This window comes from Onthophagus taurus, chromosome 11 (genome assembly GCF_036711975.1).
Source record: "Onthophagus taurus isolate NC chromosome 11, IU_Otau_3.0, whole genome shotgun sequence".
Classification (NCBI taxonomy): domain Eukaryota; kingdom Metazoa; phylum Arthropoda; class Insecta; order Coleoptera; family Scarabaeidae; genus Onthophagus; species Onthophagus taurus.
Window position 1 is genome coordinate 30,145,156 of NC_091976.1, and position 14,917 is coordinate 30,160,072.

At 25.2% G+C, this 14,917-nt stretch overlaps 2 protein-coding genes across 3 annotated transcripts in view; both read right to left on the bottom strand.

Moving 5' to 3' along the window:
* Window positions 1–14,917, bottom strand: part of LOC139432213 (uncharacterized) — a 200,625-nt gene that overhangs the window by 77,772 nt on the left and 107,936 nt on the right. The window lies entirely within an intron of this gene.
* LOC111417459 (protein decapentaplegic-like) overlaps window positions 1–14,917 on the bottom strand; it is a 73,943-nt gene that overhangs the window by 15,872 nt on the left and 43,154 nt on the right. Inside the window, exon 1 of one of the 2 annotated variants that reach the window (XM_023049739.2) lies at window positions 10,206–10,396. The exons of the other annotated variant lie outside the window; for it this stretch is intronic. The gene's annotated coding sequence lies outside the window, so the exon portion shown is untranslated. Of the gene's footprint in view, window positions 1–10,205; window positions 10,397–14,917 lie in introns of those variants that run through there. 2 annotated transcript variants of the gene reach the window in all.

Genomic DNA, 14,917 nt, shown 5'->3' on the forward strand with positions numbered 1-14,917 from the left:
GATACAACAACATATAAAAAAGTAATAATATAATTCAATCTAAAATAAATAAATTAGTCAAAGAAATCTATGAAAACATACCATTAAGACCGATAATCTCTTCTTTTTCGAGTTATGAGAAGTGTAGAAGTAGTTATAATGTTAAAAATACGTTTGACTTTGTTAATGAATTGAGTGAATTGATTCGGAAACTAAATTTAAGATCCTTTCATTAAAAAATATGTAGACAAAAAAAACTTTTTCAAGTAGATACATTAATTTTAGTTCTTTCCATAAGACTAAACATAAAATAAACACAGTTTAAAAAACATCGCATCACTAACATTTCAGATCCTCAATTTTTACACAAGAATTTAAGTATTTTAAAAAACATCTTTTTACAAAATCCACATAAACTTCTTAACGAAATTTTATTTAATATCAATAACGTTGTTAATACCAATAGTGACACAATAGAGGATCCTGTTAGATACAAGAAGTTAATTTTTGTTCCTGGTCTAACGGAAAAATTAATTAAAATTTATCACGATAGCATCTCTGATTCCAGTTTAAAAATTGTAACACATTATCCATTTAAATTAGCTTCTGTTTTTTTCAATTTAAAAGATTAAGGTACTAATCTAACGTCATTTATCGGGTCCCTTGTGGAGTGTGTCATTGTTGTTATGTTGGCCAAATAAAACAATGGTTAAACATAAAAATTAAGTTCAGAACTGTAAAAATAATGGTTGCGCTCTTTCTCAACACTCTTTGGAAACAGGATATCTATTTGATTTTGATAACGTAAAAATTTTGGATAGGGAAGATAATTATTGTAACCGTTTGTTTCTGGAAATGTTTCACATTAGAAATGAAAAACATACTATTAACTTTAAAACAGACACAGGATCACTTAGCAATGTTTATTCTTTAATCTTCGATATTTATAATAAGTTTTGAAGGGAAAACACACCAATCGTTGGTCGTTGATAGTGAACGGTAATAATTTTTTAAGAAATTTCAATTTGTTTTTTGTACATTTTCTTTTTTCAATTTGTGTACAAGCTTTTTTTAGTGTCGTCAAAGAAATTAAATTACAGTTTCCTGTAAATTACGGTACTAAAAATTAATATAAAATTTACTTTGTTTTCTAATATATAACATTCTAACATGTTAAACTTTTCGTAATTTTCGTAATCATTAAAAAACAGGATTTTTAATTTGACACTACAGCAAATTTTTGAATACAAACAAATTTTGCTGTTTATTTGAATTAAAAAAAATATATGAGCGCCATCTATCAATAATTTATTAAGTCATTTAATAATAAATTAAATATTAATAAAAATTGTGAAATAATGCAATCTATCTCAACTTTTGTGTAAAACAAATATAAATTAAATTGTTCAACAAATGTATTTGTTTCAAATATCAGAAATATGTTTTTTTAATTTTTAGTTATAATTTACAGGAAACTGTAGATTTAATTTCTTTGACGACACTACAAAAAAAATTTATTTTTAGCTTTATTCTAAAACAATAAGAAATAGACCGTCAAACCCTATACTTTTGTAATCAGATTTATATTGATTACTAATGGATCTAGATAAATACATACGTTCAGCCGAGACGCTACTATTTATTGACCACTGCTGGGTTGATAAAGTTTTAATCGTGATTATACATAATTCTATATTTCCTGTTTTGAGTTTATCCCAAGCGGTGCATCAATATCTTAAGCACTATTTGATTCATAAGGATTTAATTGTGGGCTTCAGCAGAATCAGACGAAATTTTATATTCTCTGTGTAGAGTTCAATCGAGACCGCTTGAGGCAGTGCTTATATTCTGTGATTAGGCCCCAATGCGGTTTAATGTAATTATCAGTTTTTAGTTTACTTGGTGTTTATTGAGAAGCAACCTCGGTTTAACACAAAAAAATCGTGGCCATTATAAGCAAGTTAAGTACTCATTTCAAAAAGGAGTCCTTAAAGCGTTATTTTCAATTAAATTCGAAATTAATTTCTCCGCGTAAAAAAAAATATATTCTTTTACGTTATATTACATTCAGGAATTACATTTATAGAATAACTCGTACGAACATAACCTCAAATTTGAATTCTTAACAATATCTCCATAATAAATTCTTTATATTTATATTTTTGAGGTTATCTTAATACTTAATGGTTATACCAAAAAAGTTATCAAGTAAAATGCGTTTAGAATTAAAATAGAAATAATTTTTGTTTGAAACATTTTTCAAAATTTTCGCTAGGTGACGCTAGGTTACGATTTCCCTGTGAATAGTACAAAAATTAAGACAAATTAATTATTTTATTCTTGTTTTTATCGAAAAATGTTTCAAACGATTTTTGTTTAAAATATAATTTAAAATATTTTTTTTAAATATAATTTTACGTTATCTTTGATAGGGGGCGCTGTACACTGATACAAAAATGATAATTTTTGCGTTATCTTAATAAATAATGGTGGAATTAAAAAAATTTTCAAATAAAATTTGGTTAGAATTAAAATAGAAATAATTTTTGTTTGAAAAATATTTTAAAATTTTCGCTGGATAATGCTATTTTTAAACAAAAAGATTTAAATTTCCCTCTGAATAGTACGAAAGTTTAAGCGATATTATCAAATCAGGGTTTATTTTTGATATTATCGAAAAATGTTTCAAACGATTTTTGTTTAAAATATAATTTAAAATAATTTTTTTAAATATAATATTTCGTTATCTTTGATAGGGGGCGCTGTACACATACAAAAATGATAATTTTTGTGTTATCTTAATAAATAATGGTGAAATTAAAAAAATTTTCAAATAAAATTTGTTTAGAATTAAAATAGACATAATTTTTGTTTGAAAAATTTTTTAAAATTTTCGCTGGGTAATGCTATTTTTAAACAAAAAGATTTAGATTTCCCTCTGGATAGTACGAACTTTATATTAAAACAAATTTGGGTTTATTTTTGATTTTATCGAAAAAAGTTTCGTATAATATTTGTTTAGAATTAATTGAGGAATAATTTTTGTTTGAAACATTTTTTAAAATTTTCGCTGTGTAACGCGATTTTAAAACAAAAAGATTTAGATTTCCCTCTGGATAGTACGAACTTTATATTAAAACAAATTTGGGTTTATTTTTGATTTTATCGAAAAAAGTTTCGTATAATATTTCTTTAGAATTAATTGAGGAATAATTTTTGTTTGAAACATTTTTTTAAATTTTCGCTGTGTAACGCGATTTTAAAACGAAAAGATTTAGATTTCCCTCTGGATAGTACGAACGTTTTATATTAAAACAAATTTGGGTTTATTTTTGATATTATCGAAAAAAGTTTCGTATAATATTTATTTAGAATTAATTGAGGAATAATTTTTGTTTGAAACATTTTTTAAAATTTTCGCTGTGTAACGCGATTTTAAAACAAAAAGATTTAGATTTCCCTCTGGATAGTACGAACGTTTTATATTAAAACAAATTTAGGTTTATTTTTGATATTATCGAAAAATGTTTCGTATAATATTTCTTTAGAATTAATTGAGGAATAATTTTTATTTGAAACATTTTTTAAAATTTTCGCTGTGTAACGCGATTTTAAAACAAAAAGATTTAGATTTCCCTCTGGATAGTACGAACTTTATATTAAAACAAATTTGGGTTAATTTTTGATATTACCAAAAAATGTTTCGTATAATATTTGTTTAGAATTAATTAAGGAATAATTTTTGTTTGAAACATTTTTTAAAATTTTCGCTGTGTAACGCGATTTTAAAACAAAATGATTTAGATTTCCCTCTGGATAGTACGAACTTTATATTAAAACAAATTTGGGTTTATTTTTGATATTACCAAAAAATGTTTCGTATAATATTTGTTTAGAATTAATTGAGGAATAATTTTTGTTTGAAACATTTTTTAAAATTTTCGCTGTGTAACGCGATTTTAAAACAAAAAGATTTAGATTTCCCTCTGGATAGTACGAACTTTATATTAAAACAAATTTGGGTTTATTTTTGATATTACCAAAAAATGTTTCGTATAATATTTGTTTAGAATTAATTAAGGAATGATTTTTGTTTGAAACATTTTTTAAAATTTTCGCTGTGTAACGCGATTTTAAAACAAAAAGATTTAGATTTCCCTCTGGATAGTACGAACTTTATATTAAAACAAATTTGGGTTTATTTTTGATATTACCAAAAAATGTTTCGTATAATATTTGTTTAGAATTAATTAAGGAATGATTTTTGTTTGAAACATTTTTTAAAATTTTCGCTGTGTAACGCGATTTTAAAACAAAAAGATTTAGATTTCCCTCTGGATAGTACGAACGTGTTATATTAAAACAAATTTGGGTTTATTTTTGATATTATCAAAAAATGTTTCGTATAATATTTGTTTAGAATTAATTAAGGAATGATTTTTGTTTGAAACATTTTTTAAAATTTTCGCTGTGTAACGCGATTTTAAAACAAAAAGATTTAGATTTCCCTCTGGATAGTACGAACGTTTTATATTAAAACAAATTTGGGTTCATTTTTGATATTATCGAAAAAAGTTTCGTATAATATTTGTTTAGAATTAATTGAGGAATAATTTTTGTTTGAAACATTTTTTAAAATTTTCGCTGTGTCACGCGATTTTAAAACAAAAAGATTTAGATTTCCCTCTGGATAGTACGAACGTTTTATAATAAAACAAATTTGGGTTTATTTTTGATATTATCGAAAAATGTTTCCTATAATATTTATTTAGAATTAATTGAGGAATAATTTTTATTTGAAACATTTTTTAAAATTTTCGCTGTGTAACGCGATTTTAAAACAAAAAGATTTAGATTTCCCTCTGGATAGTACGAACTTTATATTAAAACAAATTTGGGTTTATTTTTGATATTACCAAAAAATGTTTCGTATAATATTTGTTTAGAATTAATTGAGGAATAATTTTTGTTTGAAACATTTTTTAAAATTTTCGCTGTGTAACGCGATTTTAAAACAAAAAGATTTAGATTTCCCTCTGGATAGTACGAACTTTATATTAAAACAAATTTGGGTTTATTTTTGATATTACCAAAAAATGTTTCGTATAATATTTGTTTAGAATTAATTGAGGAATAATTTTTGTTTGAAACATTTTTTTAAATTTTCGCTGTGTAACTCGATTTTAAAACGAAATGATTTAGATTTCCCTCTGGATAGTACGAACGTTTTATATTAAAACAAATTTAGGTTTATTTTTGATATTATCAAAAAATGTTTCGTATAATATTTATTTAGAATTAATTAAGGAATGATTTTTGTTTGAAACATTTTTTAAAATTTTCGCTGTGTAACGCGATTTTAAAACGAAAAGATTTAGATTTCCCTCTGGATAGTACGAACGTGTTATATTAAAACAAATTTGGGTTTATTTTTGATATTACCAAAAAATGTTTCGTATAATATTTGTTTAAAATTAATTAAGGAATGATTTTTGTTTGAAACATTTTTTAAAATTTTCGCTGTGTAACGCGATTTTAAAACAAAAAGATTTAGATTTCCCTCTGGATAGTACGAACTTTATATTAAAACAAATTTGGGTTTATTTTTGATATTACCAAAAAATGTTTCGTATAATATTTGTTTAGAATTAATTAAGGAATAATTTTTATTTGAAACATTTTTTAAAATTTTCGCTGTGTAACGCTATTTTAAAACAAAAAGATTTAGATTTCCCTCTGGATAGTACGAACTTTATATTAAAACAAATTTGGGTTTATTTTTGATATTATCAAAAAATGTTTCGTATAATATTTGTTTAGAATTAATTAAGGAATGATTTTTGTTTGAAACATTTTTTAAAATTTTCGTTGTGTAGCGCGATTTTAAAACAAAAAGATTTAGATTTCCCTCTAGATAGTACGAACTTTATATTAAAACAAATTTGGGTTTATTTTTGATATTACCAAAAAATGTTTCGTATAATATTTGTTTAGAATTAATTAAGGAATAATTTTTATTTGAAACATTTTTTAAAATTTTCGCTGTGTAACGCTATTTTAAAACAAAAAGATTTAGATTTCCCTCTGGATAGTACGAACTTTATATTAAAACAAATTTGGGTTTATTTTCGATTTTATCGAAAAAAGTTTCGTATAATATTTGTTTAGAATTAATTGAGGAATAATTTTTGTTTGAAACATTTTTTAAAATTTTCGCTGTGTAACGCGATTTTAAAACAAAAAGATTTAGATTTCCCTCTGGATAGTACGAACTTTATATTAAAACAAATTTGGGTTTATTTTCGATTTTATCGAAAAAAGTTTCGTATAATATTTGTTTAGAATTAATTGAGGAATAATTTTTGTTTGAAACATTTTTTAAAATTTTCGCTGTGTAACGCGATTTTAAAACAAAAAGATTTAGATTTCCCTCTGGATAGTACGAACTTTATATTAAAACAAATTTGGGTTTATTTTTGATATTACCAAAAAATGTTTCGTATAATATTTGTTTAGAATTAATTGAGGAATAATTTTTGTTTGAAACATTTTTTTAAATTTTCGCTGTGTAACGCGATTTTAAAACGAAAAGATTTAGATTTCCCTCTGGATAGTACGAACTTTATATTAAAACAAATTTGGGTTTATTTTTGATTTTATCGAAAAATGTTTCATATAATATTTGTTTAGAATTAATTAAGGAATAATTTTTATTTGAAACATTTTTTAAAATTTTCGCTGTGTAACGAGATTTTAAAACAAAAAGATTTAGATTTCCCTCTGGATAGTACGATCGTTTTATATTAAAACAAATTTGGGTTAATTTTTGATATTATCGAAAAATGTTTCGTATAATATTTGTTTAGAATTAATTAAGGAATAATTTTTATTTGAAACATTTTTTAAAATTTTCGCTGTGTAACGCGATTTTAAAACAAAAAGATTTAGATTTCCCTCTGGATAGTACGAACTTTATATTAAAACAAATTTGGGTTTATTTTTGATTTTATCGAAAAAAGTTTCGTATAATATTTGTTTAGAATTAATTAAGGAATAATTTTTATTTGAAACATTTTTTAAAATTTTCGTTGTGTAGCGCGATTTTAAAACAAAAAGATTTAGATTTCCCTCTAGATAGTACGAACTTTATATTAAAACAAATTTGGGTTTATTTTTGATATTATCAAAAAATGTTTCGTATAATATTTGTTTAGAATTAATTAAGGAATGATTTTTGTTTGAAACATTTTTTAAAATTTTCGTTGTGTAGCGCGATTTTAAAACAAAAAGATTTAGATTTCCCTCTAGATAGTACGAACTTTATATTAAAACAAATTTGGGTTTATTTTTGATATTACCAAAAAATGTTTCGTATAATATTTGTTTAGAATTAATTAAGGAATAATTTTTATTTGAAACATTTTTTAAAATTTTCGTTGTGTAGCGCGATTTTAAAACAAAAAGATTTAGATTTCCCTCTAGATAGTACGAACTTTATATTAAAACAAATTTGGGTTTATTTTTGATATTACCAAAAAATGTTTCGTATAATATTTGTTTAGAATTAATTAAGGAATAATTTTTATTTGAAACATTTTTTAAAATTTTCGCTGTGTAACGCTATTTTAAAACAAAAAGATTTAGATTTCCCTCTGGATAGTACGAACTTTATATTAAAACAAATTTGGGTTTATTTTTGATATTATCAAAAAATGTTTCGTATAATATTTGTTTAGAATTAATTAAGGAATGATTTTTGTTTGAAACATTTTTTAAAATTTTCGTTGTGTAGCGCGATTTTAAAACAAAAAGATTTAGATTTCCCTCTAGATAGTACGAACTTTATATTAAAACAAATTTGGGTTTATTTTTGATATTACCAAAAAATGTTTCGTATAATATTTGTTTAGAATTAATTAAGAAATAATTTTTATTTGAAACATTTTTTAAAATTTTCGCTGTGTAACGCTATTTTAAAACAAAAAGATTTAGATTTCCCTCTGGATAGTACGAACTTTATATTAAAACAAATTTGGGTTTATTTTCGATTTTATCGAAAAAAGTTTCGTATAATATTTGTTTAGAATTAATTGAGGAATAATTTTTGTTTGAAACATTTTTTAAAATTTTCGCTGTGTAACGCGATTTTAAAACAAAAAGATTTAGATTTCCCTCTGGATAGTACGAACTTTATATTAAAACAAATTTGGGTTTATTTTTGATATTACCAAAAAATGTTTCGTATAATATTTGTTTAGAATTAATTAAGGAATGATTTTTGTTTGAAACATTTTTTAAAATTTTCGCTGTGTAACGCGATTTTAAAACAAAAAGATTTAGATTTCCCTCTGGATAGTACGAACTTTATATTAAAACAAATTTGGGTTTATTTTTGATTTTATCGAAAAATGTTTCGTATAATATTTGTTTAGAATTAATTAAGGAATGATTTTTGTTTGAAACATTTTTTAAAATTTTCGCTGTGTAACGCGATTTTAAAACAAAAAGATTTAGATTTCCCTCTGGATAGTACGAACTTTATATTAAAACAAATTTGGGTTTATTTTCGATTTTATCGAAAAAAGTTTCGTATAATATTTGTTTAGAATTAATTGAGGAATAATTTTTGTTTGAAACATTTTTTAAAATTTTCGCTGTGTAACGCGATTTTAAAACAAAAAGATTTAGATTTCCCTCTGGATAGTACGAACTTTATATTAAAACAAATTTGGGTTTATTTTTGATATTATCGAAAAATGTTTCGTATAATATTTGTTTAGAATTAATTGAGGAATAATTTTTATTTGAAACATTTTTTAAAATTTTCGCTGTGTAACGCGATTTTAAAACAAAAAGATTTAGATTTCCCTCTGGATAGTACGAACTTTATATTAAAACAAATTTGGGTTTATTTTCGATTTTATCGAAAAAAGTTTCGTATAATATTTGTTTAGAATTAATTGAGGAATAATTTTTGTTTGAAACATTTTTTAAAATTTTCGCTGTGTAACGCGATTTTAAAACAAAAAGATTTAGATTTCCCTCTAGATAGTACGAACTTTATATTAAAACAAATTTGGGTTTATTTTTGATTTTATCGAAAAATGTTTCATATAATATTTGTTTAGAATTAATTGAGGAATAATTTTTATTTGAAACATTTTTTAAAATTTTGTCTAGGTTTATTTTAAAACGAAATGATTTAGATTTCCCTCTGGATAGTACGAATGTTTTATATTAAAACAAATTTGGGTTTATTTTTGATTTTATCGAAAAAAGTTTCGTATAATATTTGTTTAGAATTAATTTTTATAAAATATAAGCACAGTATGATTTCATTTTTGATAGTTTCTAAATTAATTGGGTTGTGTTGAGTAAGATTAAAATATTTTCCATTAAAAAAAATTCATTTATATTAATCTCAAATTATTTTCTATTAAGAAATCGACGACCTTTCTATTAAATGTCAAGTTTCTGTCTTCATCTATTTTTATCACAACCTTCATACATTTTCATGGTTCCTTAAAAATCAACACCCGGAAAAAAAATAAAAATAAAACAATTTAAGCAAGCATATTTTGTTATTCTAGAATTTCGACTGTTATTGTTTACAAAAAAATCTTATTCAGCACAAGTTTGCAACTTTTTTTATTTTCCAAGTTTCAACGATCTTAAAGTCGTTTTCTTCCGAATACGGTAAACAATTTGTCGAGAGCCAGTAACTGATTGTAATACTGTTATGGTAACTTGCGGCTGTACAATTATGGCAAGCGCCAAGCTGTCTGAGAGAGTGTTCACCGTGTGGCGTACGAAACGAACCAAGGCAGACATAAGCTATCCCATTCTGCAAACCAATAGAAAAAACAACTTCTTCTCGAGTGTAATTCGAAAAATCATGCACGTTCCACGCGAGTAAATGTATGTAAAATACCGAGGTCTTAAACGTTACATAATTAAAGGATAGATTCTGGCAGTGACCTACAATATGTTCTTTTATTAAAACTTAAAACGTTGAAATGGGTGCAGACCCGTTTTAACTATTCCTAATTGGTGTTAAATGAATTTTAATGTCTCATTAATTACTTTCAAACACCTGCCGTTTGCAGTTTCTAAGTCCTATTGAAGGCGGCGTCAACTTCTTTTGGTAGTGAAACTCTATATATTTATAGAACCACGTAAGAATTTTCAAATTCTTTTCAATAATAACCAAATTAAATAAGACTCACCGTATTTTTTTTTAATTGTTAGCTACAAGAACTAGTAAAAGTAACGAACAATAATAATATCCCGTAATCGACGGTCCTTGTATTATCCTTGCACATCTCAAAACACTAAACCGTTGCGTTCTTCACCGCGATACACACCGAAGAAAATAACACTTGCTGCGGCACGGTTTAAAACAAAACTGCAAGACTCCGGCTAAGCCCGAGGAGGTACCTCTTTTTACCTGGCGAGTCCGCATAGGTGTGGGGTCTACGTTGACCAATCCACGGTCAGGATGGTCTCAGCACGTGCGGGAACTTCCACGAGTCCGGTGCTTCTTTGAGAAAATCCCTTAACATTTTTTCCTCATCATTTATCCCAAATTTGAATCATAAAATAATCATTTTTTAATTTATTATGACCCAAAAATCATTTTAATCAAATCATTTCAACCCTTAATAATTTTTTTTGCAAAAAAAAGGGTGAAGTGGACGCTGAGTGTATAAGTGGTCGGTTGTAAAAGAAACAGGTAAAGAAGTTCTTAAGAAAAAGAAACCTTGTTCACTTGTAAAACAAGGGTGGAGTCATTTTAAACCTAATTTCTAAATACAAAAATGATATTTTTAATTATGTAATTAATTTGAGAGTTTTAACGAGTTTACGCGCATCGACGGTCTGAGAGAGACGATTATTGCGCGAAATGGCTATTTATAGGCCCCGTTTCTCGTTTCAGCCCCCTCCTCGGTTGGTTTTCTCTTTGTGTTATGTAATTGCGCTCTCAGAAATTATCTTTGAGCACCTCAATCCGTATCAGCAACGGCTCTCGACCGCAAGAACGAGAAGCGAGGCCAAAAATTAGGTTAACTGCAAATGAGTCTAAACACCAATGGGTATAAATATTTCAACTGCGAGTGTTCGTATCTTTAAACGTTGAAGAAATCTTCGTATAAACTTTTTAATCTATTTAAGATTTTTTTTTTGTTAGAATCGTAAGTTGTGTAAACAGAAACACGCCCAAAGATCGATGACGGCATCTTGATATTAGCCAGGTATGATGATTGTGAAATTTATTAAGAAGTGGCCCGGATTGAGATGGGCCGGGTCAGCCCCGGGTATGAAGATATTATAAAAGCCACGATATTTTATCGAAATTTATTGCCTTGATCGCGTCGATCGAGTGCCCATCATTATCGGGTGCCATAAATAATTCATTTGGCACTTTGAAAAATAAATAAAGTCAACCTTTGGGCGGTTTTTAAAAATATAATCGCATTAATACACTACTTGTTGTTAAAATTAAGACAATTATTAATCTAGATTTCTAGATATGCTTGAAAATCATTAAAAAATCTAGTAATTTACTAGAACAAAACAAAAGAATTCGTTATTAAATTTCCTTTAAAATGCTTCTTATTTCATCTCGACATCCCAATTAGAATTTGAGATATATTTGAGACTATTTAAATTTTGTTCATTTTGAGAAAGAAATTATTTTCAACACGTTAAATATTAATCAAATTTGCTTCAAAATGCTTCGTATTTCATGATGATATCTCAAATAGTTTCCGAGATACGAACCGAAATCTTAATTATGCAGATTCGAACTTAAAAAATTGTAACTTCAAAATTTATGGGAACGAAATAATTATTTTTGGTGTGTTGAATCTTTATTAAATTATCTTTAAAACGCTTCTTATTTCATCCTGATATCTCAATTCGTTCTTAAGATACGATTTTTTGAATTATATGTAACCTAACTTTCACAATTCAATATATTGGGTTGTATTCAAAAAATGATAACGCCAAAATTTGTAGGAGTAAAGAAAATATTTTCAATGCATTAAATATTAATTAAATTAGCTTCAAAATGCTTCTTATTTCATGGTGATATCTCAAATAGTTTCCGAGATACGAACCGAAATCTTAATTATGCAGATTCGAACTTAAAAAATCGTAACTCCAAAATTTATGGAAACGAAATAATTATTTTTGGTGTGTTGAATCACTATTAAATTATCTTTAAAATGCTTCTTATTTCATTCCGATATCTCAATTCGTTCGTAAGATACGATTCCTTGAATTATATGTAACCTAACTTTCACAATTCAATGTATTAGGTTGTATTAAAAAAATGATAACGCCAAAATTTGTAGGAGTAAAGAAAATATTTTCAATGCATTAAATATTAATTAAATTAGCTTCAAAATGCTTCTTATTTCATGGTGATATCTCAAGTAGTTTCCGAGATACGAACCGAGATCTTAATTATGCAGATTCGAACTTAAAAAATCGTAACTCTAAAATTTATGAAAACGAAATAATTATTTTTGGTATGTTGAATCTTTATTAAATTATCTTTAAAATGCTTCTTATTTCATCCTGATATCTCAATTCGTTCTTAAGATACGATTCCTTGAATTATATGTAACCTCACTTTCATAATTCAATATATTAGGTTGTATTCAAAAAATGATAACGCCAAAATTTGTAGGAGTAAAGAAAATATTTTCAATGCTTTAAATATTAATTAAATTAGCTTCAAAATGCATCTTATTTCATGATGATATCTCAAATAGTTTCCGAGATACGAACCGAGATCTTAATTATGCAGATTTGAACTTAAAAAATCGTAACTCCAAAATGTATGGAAACGAAATAATTATTTTTGGTGTGTTGAATCTTTATTAAATTATCTTTAAAACGCTTCTTATTTCATCCTGATATCTCAATTTGTTCTTAAGATACGATTCCTTGAATTATATGTAACCTAACTGTCACAATTCAATATATTAGGTTGTATTCAAAAAATGATAACGTCAAGATTTGTAGGAATAAAGAAATTATTTTCAATGCATTAAATATTAATTAAATTAGCTTCAAAATGCTTGTTATTTCATGATGATTTCTCAAATAGATTCGGAGATACGATTTATTAATTATGATTAATGAGATGATCTTAATTATGCAGATTCGAACTTAAAAAATCGTAACTTCAAAATTTATGGAAACGAAATAATTATTTTTGGTGTATTGAATCTTTATTAAATTATCTTTAAAACGCTTCTTATTTCATCCTGATATCTCAATTCGTTCTTAAGATACGATTTTTTGAATTATATGTAACCTAAGTTTCACAATTCAATATATTAGGTTGTATTCAAAAAATGATAACGTCAAGATTTGTAGGAATAAAGAAATTATTTTCAATACGTTAAATATTAATTAAATTAGCTTCAAAATGCTTCTTATTTCATGATGATATCTCAAATAGATTCGGAGATACGATTTATTAATTATGATTAATGAGATGATCTTAATTATGCAGATTCGAACTTAAAAAATCGTAACTTCAAAATTTATGGAAATGAAATAATTATTTTTGGTGTATTGAATCTTTATTAAATTATCTTTAAAACGCTTCTTATTTCATCCTGATATCTCAATTCGTTCTTAAGATACGATTTTTTGAATTATATGTAACCTAAGTTTCACAATTCAATATATTAGGTTGTATTCAAAAAATGATAACGTCAAGATTTGTAGGAATAAAGAAATTATTTTCAATACGTTAAATATTAATTAAATTAGCTTCAAAATGCTTCTTATTTCATGATGATATCTCAAATAGATTCGGAGATACGATTTATTAATTATGATTAATGAGATGATCTTAATTATGCAGATTTGAATTTAAAAAATCGTAACTTCAAAATTTATGGGAACGAAATAATTATTTTTGGTGTGTTGAATCTCTATTAAATTATCTTTAAAATGTTTCTTATTTCATCCTGATATCTCAATTCTTTCTTAAGATACGACTTCTTGAATTATACGTAACCTCACTTTCATAATTCAATATATTAGGTTGTATTCAAAAAATGATAACGTCAAGATTTGTAGGGATAAAGAAATTATTTTCAATGCATTAAATATTAATTAAATTAGCTTCAAAATGCTTGTTATTTCATGGTGATATCTCAAATAGATTCGGAGATACGATTTATTAATTATGATTAATGAGATGATCTTAATTATGCAGATTTGAACTTAAAAAATCGTAACTTCAAAATTTATGGGAACGAAACAATTATTTTTGGGATGTTGAATCTTTATTAAATTATCTTTAAAACGCTTCTTATTTCATCCTGATATCTCAATTCGTTCTTAAGATACGATTCCTTGAATTATATGTAATCTAACTTTCACAATTCAATATATTAGGTTATATTTAAAAAATGATAACGTCAAGATTTGTAGGAATAAAGAAATTATTTTCCATACGTTAAATATTAATTGAATTACCTTCAAAATGCTTCTTATTTCATGATGATATCTCAATTCGTTCTTAAGATACGATTTATTAAATTTGATTAATATGAGTTGATCTTAATTATGCAGAGTCTAATTTAAATAATTGTAACATCAATATTTATTTGAATAAAGGAGTAACTTTTGGTGTGTTTAATCTTTATTAAATTGTCTTTAAAACACACTTTATTTTAACCAGATATCTCAATTACTTCTTGAGATACGATTTCTTAAAGCTGTTTGTTTATAAAACTTATTAATGAATTCATAAACATCAGGCTCTTTAAAAAATTCCAGGAAAAGTTTAGGAATTTCTGTTTAAAATTAGAAACTAATATCGTGGTATTCTTGGAAATCAGAATAAATTTTTGAGAAACGCTTAGATATTTCTGAAATTCCTTGCATAACTCAAATCTTAGGTTATGGA